This window comes from Dermacentor andersoni, chromosome 10, assembly GCF_023375885.2.
Source record: "Dermacentor andersoni chromosome 10, qqDerAnde1_hic_scaffold, whole genome shotgun sequence".
In the NCBI taxonomy this organism is placed as follows: Eukaryota; Metazoa; Arthropoda; class Arachnida; order Ixodida; family Ixodidae; genus Dermacentor; species Dermacentor andersoni.
Genome location: NC_092823.1, coordinates 84,802,903 through 84,813,117, shown reverse-complemented (window position 1 = coordinate 84,813,117; position 10,215 = coordinate 84,802,903).

Below are 10,215 nucleotides of genomic sequence, written 5' to 3'. Positions count from 1 at the left end.
GCATTTGAGAGAGAAAGATATATTCTAGTGTCTGTTCGCAGCGGAATTTCGATTTAGGACCTGAACATTATTTAAATATCTTGAAAAACTTGAAAGTTAAAAAAAAAGAAGCATGACGTTTACAAACTAACAGCTCTGCATCAAGCCCACATGTCGCTGTTCAGTAAACGGCATCTATTATAACAGTCAAAGCGGACAAATTTGGTTTGTCAATTCGTATCTTACGTGAATTGGTTACGTTGTGTACAAGGATTCTGCGAAAGCCGTATTTCCATAATGCTAAATTTCTTGAGATTCACGTGTAACATAGAAATTTTGTCCGCTGTAAACGTACTACTAGGTGCAATTGACAGAATTGTGATATCATTTTTCATTGCTGAGTTACATAGTTTTAAGCTTGATAGTTTAGATTGCGAAAAATTTGCGATTTTGGTGAATTTTTAATAAAGAATTTACAACCTAAATGAAAAATTCGAAACAAACAGTCGCTGGAATTGAAGTTTTTATTTTAGATGCAACAAACTTCGTCAAATTTGGTGCAGTGGTTGCCGAGAAAAATGAGTTCTCCTTCTACATATATTTGGATACGAGCACCCGAGCTAAAGCTTCCTCTTAAGGAGGAGACCGAGCTGCAATGTGAGCCCCCCCCCCCCCCCCCCCCCAACAAAATTTGTGGCTACGCCACTGCCTAGTGCAAATTCTTTCCACTACAGTGGAGCAGCCGCTGGTAATTATTTCGTTACTGATATTTGATTCGGTAATTGCAATTAATTGTCTAACTCAAGAAGTACTGTCACAATGTTCAAAGTGTCAATGAGGCATTTGTATGTCCCCCAAAATGACATCTAACTGCGGTGTTTTCAGCCACTTACGAATTGCGCGCAATTTTTTCCGATTGGCAAAAAAAGCCTCACGCAGTAGGAAAAACGCTATGTGAGTGCGCTCCCACTCGCATCATAAAGCAGCGCCCTCAAATAAGCTGATTGAAAGCAACTGCATTGCCTGTGGCAAACGCGAAGAGACAGTGCATCATCTTGATAAGGCTACGGAAGGAGCTACGGTTTCGCGGCTTCGCAGCTATTTCTTCCTCTCATTTCTATCATAAGAAGCCAACAAACACTGATGCCGAGGACAACCCAGGGGAAATTACTTGTGCTTAATAAATGAAATAGACATACGATAAATTAATGGAAATGAAAGTGGATAAAATAAAACCTGGCGCAGGTGGGGAAGGATCCCACAACCTTCGCCTATCGCGTGTGATGCTCTAGCTACCGAGGAAAGTTGTGGGATCGTTCCTCACATGCGACAAGTTGTTTTTTTTTTTTCATCCAGTTCCATTTCCATTTATTTATCGTTTCTTTATTTCATTTATTAAGCACAAGTAATTTCACCTATGTTGTCCTCGCTGTCAGTATTGGCTTCTTATGGTATGACTAATAAAAATCGCGCCCCTCGGTTAACCACCATTCTTCTCATTTCTATGTCACACTTGTCCGTCTATCAAGGCCGACTGATCTCATTCATAACAAAAACTCCTTGGTAACGCTCTTTGACCACGCACTCTGACCACGCACGAAATGCAAAAATGAATGAAATAGGCACGGAATGTTTCAAAATCCCGGCTTTGCTTGCGCCGTATCGAAAGAGTGCGCGAAGCTAATTTCGCGCCAGAAACTTACTTCGAACCGAAGCCAAATTAAAATGACTGTTTTATTTTTCATGAAAGTGTATATGTGCTGCAAAAACAGGTTCGTGTCAAAAAATAAAAGCGAAATGAACGGACCGGGAAGCGACTAACGTATGGAGAAAAGAAAAAAAACCGACGAGTTCAAGAAAGTAAATAACGCACTTCTAAATGAGCCGCACTGCAATCAGGATATATACACAAAAATACAAACAAGTAAAAAACAAAAAAACACATCATATTTTAGTGTGCCTTATTACCTATGAATTCGTAACCTGCATTGAACACCAGCCTAGGGGACGTGTTCGATCAGGTGTCCTTTTACAGGTACGCAACACTGTGTGCGTTTTATAACAACAGTGGGTTTCTTGATGACCAACGCCGGAATTCTACAGCAAACATCCGCTATCCTTGCCTTGAACTGATCTGACCTACGTTTCGATCATGCAAACACCATCTTTCACATAACCCCAAAGAAAGAAATCGAGTGGAGAGATGTCAGGGTACCTAACCGGCTAATTTACAGGCCCGTGCCTTCCAAACTATTGCGCATGAAAAGACGCATCCAGCCAGTTTCGTGCTCGGCTGCTGCTATGTGCTGGTGCTCCATCTTGCTGATACCACAGAAGTGGCAGACATGACAGCGGGACTTCGCTGAGAAACTCATCCACCACTCCTTCAAGTGTTTCGTTCACGTAACGCTTTCCAGTCGGTGTGTAATCGAAGAAGATGGGACTGATTATAACTGCGGCATAAATTCCTCCCACCACATTCAACGACCACTGGTACTGGTGCCGATTGCGCTTTACCCAGTGTAGATTAGAGTCCCTCCAATCGTGTGCAATATGCAAATTTACGTAGGCGTTTTGGCGAAAATGGGCTTCATCTGTGCACGTGGTTTGCTCAGAAAGTCCGGTGACTGATCGGCTTTTGTGAGGAGCCAATTCGAGAAATCTAGACGATTCTACAGGTCCCTATCTTCTTAGCATTGGTGCTGGTAAAGGTGGTACAGGCGAAAGGCCGTCAATTGAATCCTCCAAACAGATAACTTTGAAATTGGTGCCTGGGAGGCCACGTCCTGCAAGCTAGAGTGAGGGTTTGAGGCCATAAGTGCTAGAACATCCGTGCGTAGGCTAGGACTCAAAAATGGAGTCCTCCGCCGCTATTTTTTGACGTTTCCGGTTTGTCTCAGGTTTTCATAATTTGTTATGATAGTCGATGCGTTTGGTCTGCCGCCACACTTCCGTGACTGATATATATATTTGCGACCTTAGCCTTAATTGTTGCCATTTGCAGATCCCGAGGCAAGGATCGTGTTTACCTTGTGTTCATTAGAGAAACAAATGGCGACTGCGACGAAACAAAGCGCACATTTATACCTTTGCACTGACGTTGTCAATTCGCATTTGTGATGAAAGGTTTTTTGGCAAAAAAAACAAAAAACAAAAACAAAACGTCCGTGCACTTTATCTACGCCAAGACAACAGCTAACACAGCTTGTTTCCAACTGACACCAAGCACGACTTGTTACTTCGGCCAGGGAGCGGCAGATAAGGCACTACTCGATCCCAATGTTTTTCTTTATTTCCTTAATTTCGTTCTAGATAACTCAGAGGTAGCCTGCTCGAGGGCGCTGCTTTATGATCCGGGTGGGAGCGCAGTCACGTGGTATTCCCCATATTTTGCGGAGTTTATTTATCAGTCGGAAAAAATTAGTACGCAATCAGTATGTCGCTGAAGATACCGCAGTTAGATGTCCACTGGCTGTGCCTTCAAATGACTCACTGACAATTTGATAATTAGGGTAGTACTTCTGGAGTTAGATAATTAATTACAGTTACCTAACTAAATCTCAGTAAGCAAAAAATTACTGCCAGCTACTCCGCTGTACTGTAAATAATATGCACTGGGTTTCCTTGGAGTAACGCATTTCGCTGTTTTTTAGATCTTGATGCACGATAGTTAATTGGGGCACCCTGTATACATTTATCACCTTTGCACGCAAGTGACGATGTTTCCATCCCTAATATATTGTAACCAACAGTTACGACAGCCGTTTCTATGAAAACTAATTTATTCTGGGAGAACCTGTGCCCGTCGACAAAAGCCGACTGTACACTCAACAAAAAACGTCCCTCGAGCTTCGCTTCTTCGAACGTCGTTCTCCTCTTTGCCGATTCCTGTCGCGTGCCAGTCGTCCGATTCTCGCGCACGGGCCGCCGGTCTGTCAGCACCGGCCCAGCGCTGCCATGCTGTGCTTTGCTTGACGCTCGTGGTGTGGGGGCTCTTCGAAACGCAGTTGGGATGTGGTGGTCGTCTTTTTGTTCCCGCAATGCTGACGGCAATATGTTGTAAATTATCAGAAGTGTTTTTTTTTCATGAGTCGTTAGCATTGCTTACTGGGAAGAGAAGCAATACTGAGGTACACAACATTCACATGGATTTCACACCCTGTTGATAAGACTCTGCAAAAGGGGTCATTGAAGTCTATAGGTGTTTTTTTTTCATGGTCAAAAAAGCACGCAAAGCAATCATGATGAACATACAGCAACATATTCATTCTATAGGCATAGCTATCCATACATTTAGTATAATTTTTAATTCGCTACCTCCATCTCTTTCACAAAGATAATAAATTTTGTCCTGTCTTTATATTTAAATATATTGTGAATGTTCGTGGTGTTTGCAGTGTAAATTGAAAACAAAATGTCGAAGTGACAAAGTACGGATGAGGCAGCCGCCGCTAGTGCTTCCAAAGCGCGTGGGCTCCGATTGTCAGGATTTGCAGAAATAAAGCGAAAGTATGAATTAAAAGTCGCGCACATCCGCGCCAACGATGATGCAGTAAGCTATTAGCCCCAGTAAAATGTCAAGTGAAAAGGTCGAGGAAACTGAAATGACGTGGGTGACAACGCTCTGGTAATGACACTTTAGGTGTGTGTGTGTGTAGGGGGAGGTAGGGGGCTCCGACATTGCCTGGGGTAGTAATGTCAACTGATTTTTGTTCTTTTGTAAGTTACCTTAACTTGATGTTATTATGCGTCTCAGTAACCATTTGGTTACTGCGCTTGTTTTTAGAGGCCTGAAACCAATACTCATACCATGGGACTACGGACATTTCGTACAGTTGCCTTTTTTCGCCACCACGTGGCATAACGACCCCAATAGTTTTGAAAATCGCGCCGTGACGTATGCCGTGACGCACAACTAAAGAAAACGCAATAGAAAGAAGCCCACCCTGAGACTGTCGCTTTCCCTCGGTGCATCGAAACTTGCGCGCTAGTAGACATTTACAATTAGTACACAGCCATAATAAGGAAGCATAGCAGCTTTGTCGGCCGTACAAACTTGTAATCACTCATGTACTAACCAAATTAACAGGCGTGGTTTCAGCATGCACATGCAAACATTCACACATCGCACTCGATGACCGCGGACACTCGCTGCGAGAACACTGGTGGGAGGATGCGCGGCAGCAGCAGTGAGCGAAATGACCTTCATGCTGTCTATTGCTTCAAGGCAAACTGAGTGGCGAGAACATGGCACACGCGTAGGTTCGAGCCGTCGGCGCACGTAGATTGCGCCCCCAATGCATATCGCTTCCAAGAAATGGCCCGCGCGGACTCGCGCGCGGCCGTGCCATACGCACTTTCTGCTGAAGTACAACGCCCGCTTCCACACATGTCATCCACCTGGTTCCTTGCGCGCGACAGAAGACGGTGCGCTTCCTCCCCGCTTCACTCCCGTGCGTACGCGAGATTGAGACGCACCCTCGCACCCTTTCGCTCGCACATACAGCATACGGCGTGTGGCGACGGTGCCTTCGCACTTGGACTTTACTCAGAACATCACGACGACGGCGACGTCAAACATTCACCAGGAGTGTCCATACAATTGCTATCGCAATAAAGCCTGAAGATGTTTCACACATTTACGCACACTGTTACTACATTTCAACTGTATTTGTGCATAATTGAGTAAATGTAACATTACAATTGAATTAGGTAGCTAAAGAAAATTTTTTCAAATTCTGCGCATAAAATCGATCAATATACTGACACGTGTACTTGTCTTTATCGGACGACACGTTTCTCCGCCTAACAAATTTTATCGCACAGCGCAGGACGCGCTTGCATGGGTCGGAAGTTTCTGGAATGTTATCGATGGTTCCATCCGCTATCTGTTGTCGCCGAACCTTGTGCAGTCTGATTGCATGTATGCGCGACGCGAATGGCGTAGAACTTTGTGGAAGGCATGCGGGTTCCAACGATTACTCATGAACATTCGACGACTGATCTAAAAAGCCGATGCGCTTAACCCACTGATCAGATTTCAACGACCGCCGATCGTGTTCGTCGCTACCGTTGTTCTTTGAGTGTAGCCTGTTTTTGAGGGCACAAGTTCGCCCAATAAAACGCTCGTTTCGTTAATCACAGTTTTGCTGCCTTCTTAACCGTCACTACCACGTGACAGTATATGAAAATTCGTAGCGTCAAGAAATCCAGATTTCGGTAGTTGTAGGCTGCAATACGGTATGTTCTAGTAGTGATGGCGCCAGTCGAAGATTGAAAGGTTCGACCTAAAGTACTTTTATTACCAGCGGACCGGAACTGCTTATACATGTTTTTTTAATCTGCTGGCGACAGCCAGGGGTCTGGGCATTGAATTCGAGCAAAAAAAAAAATTACGGCAGGCCACTAAAGATTTGTGTTCACTCACATAGTAACGGTGCCGGTGTAGGCGAAACTGGGGGAGGAGCACATGTGGGCTGGTGGCAATATGAAAACGACTGTTCTTTCCCGGAAATTCAGTCAGTTATCTCATTTTCCTTGCAAAGTTTCAAGGAAACGTAGTCGCACTTGTACTAAAGTAGCCATAATTATATTTTTTGCAGAAACTTGAAATAGATATTAACCATTAAACAATGACGCAGAAAGCCTTCGCTAACTGCAACGCATCTTCATTGAGGAAAAATCCTAAGACTTGACTGATGTCGCCAGTAAGTACACTGAGACTTGCCGGTAATGATAACATTAATTAAAGCATCCCTGTTACAGTGTAGAAACAGACGAAGGAGATGTAAACCAAAACTTGATAGTGTCAAATCTGGCTTTTAATAAAGTGTATTTTCACGCGAAACCGCTTTATTATTGGTCAGAGACGGTCGCTTTCTAAAAGCACATTTAACGACAACATGTTATACAGTTATGACTTATACCTTCGCAACAGTACTTCATAGGCGATTTGTCTTGGTGTCATTGTGTAAAGGAAATACGCCATTACTCTTAGGTGACGCTACTTACTCGCCCCGCATGATGTAATCGCAGCTAGATTTAGCCTCTGACTTGGCGCACAGAGACACGTAGCTCGGCAGTACTTTTGCAATCCGAGCGCAAGTGGTTGCATTTGACAGAGCTCACTCAGTCGTATTTATTATTATCCATCAATCTAACATCTGTGCTCATCAGAACTTAGCACTACAAATGGGCGATGTTTTGACAATTTGCGCGCTTCAAAGGCTATGGCGCCTCTGTGTTGCACGCACAGGGTCCAGAAATGTCGTTAGCAGACTCATGCCGAAAGCAAGAGAGATATCAAAGCCACTTGATCACAACGGAACGTGTTCATCTCCATAGAATGCTAAAGCATTGGATAACGTAGCAGGCGCAGGAGGTCCAACCTTGTACGAATGCGGATTGGTCAAGTGGCACAATGCAGAAGCGGGCGCATCTTTTGGCGATATGGGGGTCACGTTTTTTTGCAGTAGTACCAAAATACTCTCTGCAAGGAAAAGGGATCCACTGCGTATAGGGAGCAAATTTCTGCAAGACTTGCACTATGTGTAGCAACAGTCACGCGTGTGTGTTTTTTAATGCATGAAGAAATCGCTTAATTTGTTACGGCATTTATACCACAGAGTCACACCTTCTGCAGCACACGCTACACAATTTACGTATACCTCTGCGGCTGCGTCCGTAATATACGTATCCGATTTTGATTTTTTTGGCACTCCACACACTGCGAGAAGTAGTCAGCCTGAGTAACGTGGGAAGTGAGCCTGAAGTAATTGAGCGTGTTTAGCCTAGTGTAATTTGTCAAAAATAATTACACTTCATCACGTAGACGCGGCTAACACAGCGAACGTCAACCATGTCAAGATACGCATAGCGGAAACAGTGCAGCCAAGGGCACTGTGCAATCACACATTCCGCCTGCTCGACGAGGCTAGGCTCAATGGAGCTCAAAGGTCTCCAACAAGTCATTCGGCGGCAAATTCTGGTATAAGACACAGCCGAACCTTGCTAATATTCTACATGTTTATCTGAAATACCGGGGCCCGCCGCAGGCAAGTGAAGCTTTCGAAGTGCACTGAGAGAAATGTAGTCTGCATCGCCTCTTGTTTTGGAAAGGAAATGCACGAATTATTTTTTCCCATTCTTCCTAGCCGAATGCAGAGAAGATACTATCAATATTTTACTCGGACCTCCGTTTTCCACCAACCATCAGCATCGCCCCAACTAATGGGTGTTGGGGGCCGAAGAGCGGGTTGGAGGCCGAAGAGCTGACCGACATCATATATTTGTTTTCTCTGTCACCCTCTCTTTCTATTAGCCTGGAAAATTGTCCCGATTTGGCATGTCTGCTTTCTTTCGAAGGGAGTAGTTATAGATTGACAGTATTGCGGGACGAAGTAGGCAGTGAATGGTTGAAGATTATTTTAGTTTGCTGTAAAAACGTACTGCAAATATAGGCGAACCACGAGTTTGTAGACACGGCTTCAATCAATTTGTGGTCAGGCCTAGAAATGTGAGAAATGAGACGCACGACAAACCTGCGGTGTGTTTTCGAGTTTGTTCCCTCCGCGCTGCTTCGATTGGTCGGTTCGCCAGAACAAAGAGAACGATAATACATCAGGGACTAGAGATATAGTCATTATTTTAAATGGGTTTTAAACAACCATTATATTAACAAAAACGTATCAGTACCTTTCTGCAGTGCTCCTATTGCCGACGGCAGTCGACTTCTCATGTTTACTTTGAAATGATTTCTGGTCGAACAATGATCGTTTACGTATATTTTGAATGAGCACACAATAATGGGTCTCTGTAATTTGCTTTCTCTTCGCTGATGGCTGTTGGAGGCATTGCTGAAGTGACTAGCGCAAGAGTAGACATGGGACACAAAAAGGAGACAAGGACAAGAGCAATTTCCAACTGCAGGGAGTTTATTACAAGAACGGTTACGTATATTTACTCTCGCGGACTTGATCGCGACGGTTGCACACGCGCAAGACAACATGGTCATCACAAGCAGACAAGAGCGCACCATGGCGGGTGCAGGGCTTAAGGTGGTCTCCCACAGACAGTCCCCAGGAATGCAAATTCTTTAGCGGTCAATGCTATGGATCGTTTGCTGACGCAGTTGCCTTCTGCGATAGCCGATGACTCAGTCATGAGTCTGGTGTTTTCCTTCTCGTGCCTTGCTGTTAGTTCTGTTTTTCCAAGGAGTGGCTGACATATACATTAGGAGGAAAGGCTCTTAAGAAGCGTTCTCTCCCTTTTTGAACTTTCTGATTGTGCTGTTGTAGTCTCAGCTGACATTGTAAAAGTTCAAAACGGGAGAGAAGGTCTCCTTGGCATTCGTTGCTCCCAATGTAAATGTCAGCCACGCTTTGGCAAAACAGAAATAATAGCAAGGGACAAGCAGGAAAATACCAGACTCATCATGGAGACAGCGGCTATAACAGAAGGCAACTGCTTCAGAAAACCCTCCATTGCATTGACCGCTAAAGAATTTGCATTCCCGGGGACTGTCTTTGCGAGACCACGTTAAGCCCTGCCTCTGGCATGGTGCGCTCTTGTCTGCTTGTCATAACGATGTTGTCTTGCACGTGTGCAACAGTCGCGATCAAGTTCGCGAGAATATATATTCATAATCGTTTTTGTAATAAACACCAGTTGGAAGTTACGCTTGTCCTTGTCGCCCTTTTGTGTCCGGGGTGTACTCTTGCGCTAGTCATTTGAGCAATGGAATACCGACTAGCGCAGTCCCACACTCTGTTGAAGCCACGCCTCTCATAATTTCAGTAGCGTACAGACGACTCACGGCGCTGCCATGGAGGTGGGTATAGTTTGGGAAAGCGAGCAGACAGGCGAACATGCGGTGAATGCTACGGTCGTTTGCCCTGCATGACGTTCACTGGATCAATATACTGCTGGAAGGCTACATATAAGTAGTTTTGCGCAAAGGTATTGGTCCCAACGCGATGATTGAGAGTTGTCACTGCACAGTATTATTAATCGAAGCAGTAAGGCGGGGGTAAGCGACGTAGGCTGCAAGGCTGTGCTCTTCATGCCGTCTTCAGCTCGTGCCAGGACCCATGTCTGGACGTCTAGGTCGGGTGAGGAGAGAAGGGCCTCGCATTGATCATCGGTGGGTGGTGGCGAGACATGGTGGCACACGAGAGAAGGAGGAAAACTTTTTTGCAGGCGTATTGGTTATTGAGATTCTGGCAGAGGAGCTAGAGT